The sequence below is a fragment of the Tachysurus vachellii genome, chromosome 19 (assembly GCF_030014155.1).
Source record: "Tachysurus vachellii isolate PV-2020 chromosome 19, HZAU_Pvac_v1, whole genome shotgun sequence".
Classification (NCBI taxonomy): Eukaryota; Metazoa; Chordata; class Actinopteri; order Siluriformes; family Bagridae; genus Tachysurus; species Tachysurus vachellii.
The window spans coordinates 16,753,172-16,762,650 of record NC_083478.1 but is presented as its reverse complement, the minus strand read 5'-3'; the positions used below and the strand labels follow the sequence as shown (position 1 = coordinate 16,762,650).

Sequence of the window (9,479 nt, the reverse complement as noted above, 5' to 3'; positions counted from 1 at the left end):
CACTACAGCACAGGGAAAGCACACAACCCCTGCAAAAACAGGACAGAGGTAAGACTCAATCCCACAACCCTGAGGTGACAACCCCTGTTGTGTAGTCTGAAGAAGTGACATTAATTTGGTCATATAATTTTTTTTAGATATTTAGTAGGTTAATAGATATATGAACAATAGTGAACGATACACATGGTGAGTATTCTCTTTTAAATATTTAGATAACATGTTCATTACATACCAATCACTATTATTAAGGCTATTATTATCACTATTATTATTATTATTATTGTGTGCTTTGGTTCTAAAAATATATATGGTCACATGCCTTATGTTTGATCCCTACTCATGTTGCTTTTGCAAATAAAGTATTTGCATGTGTATATACTTCCATATATACTACCCTTAAAAAAAACAAATACTCAGTAACCATGTTGTAGACCTGCTATGACCAGCAGTACAGTCTACACCTAATTAAAATACAACAATCACAACAAAGCTAAAAACTAACAAGGCTACTAATAATGATAAACAGTTACTATTCTAGTCCAGTTGCATGTGTTGAATGCTTGAAAAACCATAGCTCTACATGCAAATTCTGGCATAGCAGCCATGATCAAATAACAGCAAAGCCAGTCAGGGTACTCACTAATTTGTTGTCCATTCAACCGGCTTTCCTTTCACCAAATAGTGACATTTAATATACAGTATGTTAAAACAGGACATTTCAATATATTGTAAATCGCATCTTTAAGCATTAAAAAGTCCAATCTGTTAGACTTTGCTGTGCAAGTTCTGATAGTTTACTACATAGGGACAAGGTATGAGATGAGTGTTAGAGTTGTAATGCATAAAGTATATCAGAAAAGATGGAAAGAATAAGGTAAAAGGGTTAAATTACCCAATTTCACTGTTGCTTAATGCCATTTTTACTCTCTGGAGTCAGTAATTAGGCCCAAAGTGCAATTAGAGCATGAATCCAGATACACCAAGTTCTTCCCCAGTGCACATTTCTAGCAAAAAGATTTTTTCTCCATGAAACATTTGCCCCAAAACATTTTTGTGAGAAATCTCATTAGTTGCCAAAGCTGCACAATGTTACGTTGTGTTGGATCTATTGGCAATCCTGGTAGCACTGGGAGAATTTACAATTTAATTCAAATTTATTTGTATAGCGCTTTTTACAGTTGATATTGTCTCAATAGAACAAAAGTCTCAATAGAACGAAAGGTTATTATAAAGAATAATATAAAGATTAAAATAATACAAAATTCAAGATTAATATTAGATATATTTAAATGTGTTTGTATTTATCCCCAATAAACAAGTCTGAGGTGACTCAGGTGTCTGTGGTGAGGAAAAACTCCCTTGATTAATAAAGGAAGAAACCTTGAAAGGAACCAGACTCAGAGGGAAACCTCATCTTCTTATGGGTGACACTGGAGGGTGTGATTATAAATATACAGTCTTACAAACGTTGTATTGATGAGGAGGTTGTTGTCCTCAAGACCACATGGAGTTGCTATCTCCTCTTAGTATAGCAGAGTCTAACTGGAGCTGGTAAATCTCTAGATGCTTCAGGATCCTCAGAGTCAGCCTTATCTCAGTGGAGGTCCAAAATCTTCATGGCATGGAAGACAATCGGAACTGGTACAATTTATGGATGCCTCGGTATGGGTAGAAATAGAGAAGCAGTGGAGAGGAATTAACGTAGCTGCTGTTCATAATATTATCAAGCACTAGATGATAATGTGCATTTGGTCAGATGTATTAGAGCACAAGATTATGGGAAGTATTATGTGTACGCCTGACTAAAGAGATAAGTTTTTAATCTACATTTAAACTGGGAAAGTGTGTCTGAGCCCCGAACACTACCAGGAAGACTATTCCAAAGTTGATTATTGACCAAATCTATAATAGGCATTTTAACGAGAAGCAAGACAATGCCGTAGCCAGGCAGCAGCTGGCTCTCCCTACTGTTAGCTCAATCCGTTATTAGAAAGGTTGCTGCAGAACAGGAAAACATCAACAGGTCATGCTCTTTAAAGGCTTTCTTTTTTTTAGGACAGGCCTAAACATGTGAGAAATCTCATTGAGAGAAACAACACCTGTAATTGTGCATATCACAAGTTCATAGAAAATGGTGTCATTGCCTAGGGTAACAGTAAATAGAGTGCTTTTTCCCGCTTCACATTAGAAGTGTGGTGGAGCTGTTTACACTGTAGGACCATGTGACATGGTGCACTGTTTGAGCTGTCAGCGGGTGGAAAATATGTGCTTGAGTCAAAAGGGCATGCAGCCTCAAGTGCCGTGAAACTAGTCACAAAACAACATCTGGCACATCTGATGCCATGTTATGAGAAAATCCAGAGCACTAAATCCTGCCAAAACCACTATCACAAACTGTACAGGTTTGACTCAGTTATTTTTAGGAGTAAAAAACTTATCATGATTTCTCCTCAAAGGTTTTAAACTGTCTGACATTCAAAAGCATCTGTTGTTTTTACCTAATTCCACTAAGAGCACACAGTCACCTGAGCACACAGGATTGAGTACACATTTCATGGTAATGTACACCAAAGCCAACCGTGTCACAATTATAAGTGTCTTTAACAGATGGAAGCTAAACAAGATTGTCAAAGCAGCTGTAATAGTGGCATTATTTTTTTTAACCAAACATATCCACCGACTATTCACAGCATGTTTATACTTACATCTTTCTTCTTAGTTTCTGGACTTCTTATCATAAAGCAGGGGACACCCTAGACAGGGCGGAAACCCACTGCAATGCACATCTCTCTCGCACACATACAACAGACAATTTAAATAAGCCAGAGGTAATGGCTTATGCAAACTGCACACACACTGGGAAACAAAACCCCAACCCTGGAGGTGAGGCAAAAGTTATTTTATCCCCCATTTTTTAGTACATTACTACCACTTTAATTTTGACATTTTATTTTTAGATGAATGAAATGTGCTATATAAATATTTTTTCTTTGTCTATAAAAGCTATCTTTAAAATTATTGATTTTTAATAATAGAAATTCTAGTGAAATTTTTTAGGAAACTAGGTTCAGTCTAAAGCAGTATTGCAGTATACTAGGAAGTGTAAATGAGTTATATTTTTATTTGAATTACTTGATCTTCATTACTGCACATTGTTAGTAAAAGGAAGAAATGTTAGTACAGTTTAAATAATTTGAGACAGAACCATTTAAACTAAGGCTGTTTAGAATTGGTATTCAAATGTTTGAGCTAGTATTTGTCTTGAATGTTTATAGTGACCTCTTGTGATCACAAGATGTGATGCACAATCTACTAAATGCCAACCCAAGGATACGCCAAAACCAAACAACAACAAATGTAACGGCACAGATGAATATGCACTTAACCCCTAGTCCATGTTTTCCCTGCAATGCTCAGCTGAAACGGTCAATACGCTCAGTTCAACTGAGAGATAGTGGATGAAGCTGAACAGGCCTGTTTTGGTCTGCAGTTTACTTAACATCAAGTGTAAATTAGATTTAGAGCCAAAGGGTACAATTTCAAAACCTGGCATTAAAGCCATAACCACACCCTTTGCAGCGCTTCATTTCCATCAACAAACCATAGATCACTTTACTAGGTATTATCCACAAGTATTGACAATCTGTAGCTCAGCTGTTGGCATCAGCTTACACAATTTACTCCTGTAGGCAGAAGGGGTCCTTAAGTGGAATAAAACTTTTTTTAAAAAATACAATATTGTCAACTCGTGTAGGAGCAAAGACTAGCAGAGAGGCATGTCAATTAGGTGCATCATGCAAAGCAAGCCAACCTGTCTCCAACTATGAAAACCTTGAGCCTCATGCAGCTAAATTGCCAGATAAGACAAAAGCTCAATCGTCTAGGAAATATTAGCGTTACGCCATAGACAGTCCATAGTCTAGGACTTGCTACAAAATTCATACTTCTATTTAAATTCCTACCTGCTCCTATTTAGTGGCCTACAGCACTCACTAATCACTCACTCAGAGCACAAGTACATTTTAAACCAAACTTTTTATTGAACAGGTATTAACAAAAAGACGCTGCACTGGCAAGTCTGGAAAGTCCAAGAGAGCCCACTAGGTCAAGCCCAGCATCCATCAGGACAGCCCGGAAAGGGAAGCGTCGCAGGTTATACTGGCTTCAAGGGAGATGGTCAGCGCCTCTGGAGATGGACTTTTCCCCAGATGACTCTCTAAGGGAATCCAAGATGATCAGGACCCTAGCTGCAGCACATATGTCGCAGTTTACTTGGACCTCTGCCTCATCTTTCTCCTTTTACGCTTCAGCCTGGAGGAAAAAATATTAAAATCAGATTTCTTTCCATTATGCTAAATACATGTTCAATGGAGAAAATTTAAAAGTACACACCTGCGCATACGCTTCTTTCTCCACTGGTGGGAAAGGAAGAAGAAATGAAGCATTTTAAAAAATATACAGTGGGAATATACAACATAAACAGGCATGATGGCATATATACAGAAAGCACAAACATACACAAAACCAATCAAATAAAACGTTTAACAGGCCACAAGTAATCGTGATATCTTAATGATGCAACTTATTCAAATGGGATCCTGCAAGACGGTTAGTGAATTCCGTACAAATGCACTGCATTGTATTTACATTATTATTATTATTATTATTATTATTATACTGAAAGCGTACGAGATAAATTCCCTTCACGCAGGATCCTTCCAATTCTTCATGAACCACGCCGAGGACAAGCTAATGCTAACTAGCCGACGGGACCAGATAGGAGCACTAAAGCAATCTTGATAAAATGTTGTAATATTCTTTTAAATACGAGGCGTGCTAAGGCACTATTGTATTTAATTACGTAATAAAGGCCATTACAACGAGTTGCACGGCAACACTTTCTATGCAGACGCCATTTTCTTTTCCACGCTAGTTTCCGTACACAATTCTGCTTCACCTCAAAACTGTAAACGACAAAAGGCTTCGAGTTCTAACCACATATACATCCTAAAAATACCAAAAAAAAAAAAACCCAAAAAAAAAACACAGCAGCACTGAAACTGCTAGGACTTCTGTTAATACCAGCACTAACAAGAGGTAGTTAGTTACAATAACGGTTGGCGTATTTAGGTTAGCTTAGCATTATTAGCATACACGCTAATTTACGCTCAACTAGTTTTAAAACAAACAAACTCCTCACTTACCTTCGCTCTCATGTTGGAGACGTTTCTGTAAAGACAAAGAAAGGGAAAATGTTAATGGATGAGCTTTAGATCAGCGTGATTGCTTTGGATTCGACTAGCGACCGCAGTCACGTTGATAGAAGCGAAAGATTTTCACCTCACAAATCGAAGAGAACGAACTTCAAGAGAACGTAGTGACGAAGCCGGAGGGCTTTTATAGGCACGACGCGTCATAATCTCGCGAGAGCAAAAGTGTCGTAAAACAAGCGATTGCTTTCTGTATCGCGAGAGCGCAAATAGAACGCTCAAGGCCTTGTGGTGAATTTTAGTGTGAATAATCTTAATATTATACCAAAGATACCAAACAACATTTTTGACAAACGTTTGCGTTATTTGAGCCGTCAAATCCCAGTTATGCAAAACTTTCTCAAAACGTAGAAATCTCAGAGATTTGGTCCTATCTGGTTTATATCAGAAGGATATAAACCTCTACAATCTTTAGTATTTCAGTTATTTATTTATTCTACAGCTGAATGCAAATGTTTTAGCACCCCTGGCCAAAGTGAAAAGAAGTAAACAACTGCTTTTGTGCAAACAGTGAGAACTACACCACTAAGTCCAGTCCTTTCAGACATTTGACCTTGCTGTAACCTTGATCCTAGTTTGGATAACTTTTAATCAGTCAATCAGACAGACAGTCAGTCAGACAGACAGTCAATCAGACATTCAGTCAGACAGACAGACAGTCAGTCAGTCAAACAGACAGTCAGTCAAACAGACAGTCAGTCAATCAGACAGTCAGTCAGTCAGACAGACAATCAGTCAACAGACAGACAGTCAGACAGACAGTCAGTCAAACAGACAGTCAGTCAGACAGACAATCAGTCAACAGACAGACATTCAGACAGTCAGTCAGACAGACAGTCAGTCAATCAGACATTCAGTCAGACAGTCGGACAGACAGTCAGTCAGACATTCAGTCAGTCAGTCAGACAGACAATCAGTCAACAGACAGTCAGTCAGACAGACAGACATTCAGACAGTCAGTCAGACAGACAGACAGTCAGTCAATCAGACAGACAGTCAGTCATTCAGTCAGTCAGTCAGACAGACAGTCAGTCAACAGACAGTCAGTCAGACAGAAAGTCAATCAGACATTCAGTCAGTCAGACAGACAGACAGTCAGACAGACAGACAGTCAGTCAATCAGACAGTCAGTCAAACAGACAGTCAGTCAATCAGACAGTCAGTCAGTCAGACATTCAGTCAGTCAGTCAGACAGACAATCAGTCAACAGACAGACAGACAGAAAGACAGACAGACAGACAGACAGTCAGACAGACAGAAAGACAGTCAGACAGGCAGTCAGTCAGACAGACAGACATTCAGACAGTCAGTCAGACAGACAGACAGTCAGTCAGACAGACAGATAGTCAATCAGACATTCAGTCAGACAGACAGACAGAGTCAGACAGACAGACAGTCAGTCAGTCAGACAGTTAGTCAGACAGACAGACAGTCAGACAGACAGTCAGTCAGACAGACAGTCAGTCAATCAGACAGACAGTCAGTCATTCATTCAGTCAGTCAGACAGACAGTCAGTCAACAGACAGTCAGTCAGACAGACAGACGGTCAGACAGAAAGTCAGTCAGACAGACAGACAGTCAGACAGAAAGTCAGTCAGACAGACAGTCAGTCAGACAGACAGACAGACAGTCAGTCAGTCAGACAGACAGACAGACAGACAATCAGACATTCATTCAGTCAGACAGACAGTCAGTCAGACAGACAGACAGTCAGTCAATCAGACATTCAGTCAGTCAGTCAGACAGACAGACAGACAGTCAGACAGACAGTCAGTCAGACAGACAGTCAGTCAGTCAATCAGACAGTCAGTCAACAAACAATCAGTCAGTCAGACAGACAGACAGACAGACAGACAGATAGATAGATAGATAGATAGATAGATAGATAGATAGATAGATAGATAGATAGATAGATAGATAGATAGATAGATAGAAAAAAATAATGTACTAACAAAATGCTGTTTAGCATCTACCAGAAGTGGAAATAGTAGAAAATCTGCAAAGGAACAAGTGCAGATAAATATTATGTAAGTATATGTAAGTATGTGTACTGCATACAGCTGTATTCATAAATAAATGAAGTATCAGTGTATCGCCGGTTACTCAGAAACTTCCACATAAATCCTAAATACATTTAGTCTGAGATAGTGTATTAAGTCTCAGATAAATGCATGGATGGGTAAACAACCCAAAAATATCATGATGGTTATTAATCATTAAAAAAATACATTTTTTGTATTCTATATTCCAAAGTTTGTACACCCTAGTATCTGTTCTTGTTTACTGAATGTTAAATCATGTCACCTGAATGCTTCTAGATCTGAGATGTTCTTAAGATCTACATATATTTTCAATGCAAAGTATCAGCTTCAGTTTATTGACTAACCTCATCACATTTGCTTTCAGAATTTGCTGAAATTTACTATCCATTCTTCTTCTCCTCCAGTCCATTGGTGCACTGTTTTCTGATCCCCACCTCATCTTGACTGTAGCCAATGTCTTCTTTTCACTAAACACTGCTCCATTCATTCATTCATTTTCTACCGCTTATCCGAACTACCTCGGGTCACGGGGAGCCTGTGCCTATCTCAGGCGTCATCGGGCATCAAGGCAGGATACACCCTGGACGGAGTGCCAACCATCGCAGGGCACACACACACACTCTCATTCACTCACGCACTCACACTATGGACAATTTTCCAGAGATGCCAATCAACCTACCATGCATGTCTTTGGACCGGGGGAGGAAACCGGAGTACCCGGAGGAAACCCCCGAGGCACGGGGAGAACATGCAAACTCCACACACACAAGGCGGAGGCGGGAATCGAACCCCAACCCTGGAGTTGTGAGGCGAACGTGCTAACCAATAAGCCACCGTGCCCCCCAAACACTGCTCCATTTTGTCTCCAAATACCTTGCGATTTGTGGCAAAATAATTTTTACCATCATCATAATCAGCCCACACCATTTGTCCTCATAATGCCTCTGGCTTATGTTTGATGTAAATTGTACATAACCTTTTGTGATGTCACATATAAGGTTTCATTCTGATGACTTTGTGTATGTAATGCTGTACAGAAGAATGGTAGAAATCTTTCTGTAGCTGCTGTGTGTCATTTTGGTTTTGCCTTACTGGCCTACACCAAGCAGTGTGAAGGATCAAAGGATCCCTCACATCCCAACAATGGACTATTCTAATGGCTGCAGTCTGGAAAGCACCTCTGATATCACATGGCCAGGCCTGAGAGGATGAGGAGCTACATCACCCAGGCAATATTGCCCATAATGTTTGTATACTCATTTTGTATTACACTTCTGACATACTACACTTCATTTCACTGCACCTTGTAAGATCTATGAATTCAATAAATAGTAATGCAATAAGTGTATCTTGGAATATTGGATCTTGCCTTGACTTTTGCCATTTCTCAATAACTGGACTTTAGACAGATGAAAACTAGAGCTTTGATATCTTTTTATAGACTTCCTCTGTTCGTTGGAGTCAATTAGCTTCATTTCCAGATACTTAATCAGGAACCCATATTTGGTAAAAGTTTAACCCAAAGACTTTATCATAAGATAGCAATTATTGATCTGCCTAATGAGTTCACCAAGCACTAAGACTTTTGGCTGATGGAATACTTCCATTTCTTTATGCAGCAATCTATTGAACACGCCAATTTTTGAGTTGATTACATGAAGGAACTGTGTGTAAAAATATGCATAGAATTCTTTTCTTTTTCCATACAACTGTATTGGACTTAAAAAATGAAATTAAATTATAAACCTATTTAAATTTTGATTAACGTGACCATAGATTGATCATCCACTGTAATGAAATGTTAGTATATTGTTTTGTGGCGGTGGAAAATGTGGATATAATTTACAGCATTTAGCAGACACCCTTATCCAGAGCGACTTACATTTTTATACAACTGAGCAATTGAGGGTTAAGGGCCTTGCTCAGGGGCCCAGCAGTGGCAGCTTGGTGGACGTAGGAATCGAACTCACAACCTTCCAATTGGTAATCCAACACCTTAACCACTAGGCTACCACATCACTAGGAAGTTATCAACAAGCTTTTTTACAAACAAATCATTTTCACATTTCCCCCCCAGCTACTGTTCTAGTACACTTATTAAACAAAATGATTTGAGTTGTAACATGTACAATAGCAACAATATGGAGAAGATAAAGCCTGAACTTC

At 38.9% G+C, this 9,479-nt stretch overlaps 1 long non-coding RNA gene across 1 annotated transcript; it reads right to left on the bottom strand.

Annotated features, from left to right (window-relative positions):
- Positions 1 to 4,016: 4,016 nt before the first annotated feature.
- Positions 4,017 to 5,420, bottom strand: LOC132862021 (uncharacterized). The gene is made up of 4 exons (XR_009649990.1): positions 5,341 to 5,420; positions 5,205 to 5,229; positions 4,393 to 4,415; positions 4,017 to 4,311 (listed from the first exon to the last, which is right to left on the bottom strand). It is a non-coding gene; the product is annotated as an uncharacterized LOC132862021 (long non-coding RNA).
- Positions 5,421 to 9,479: the final 4,059 nt, after the last annotated feature.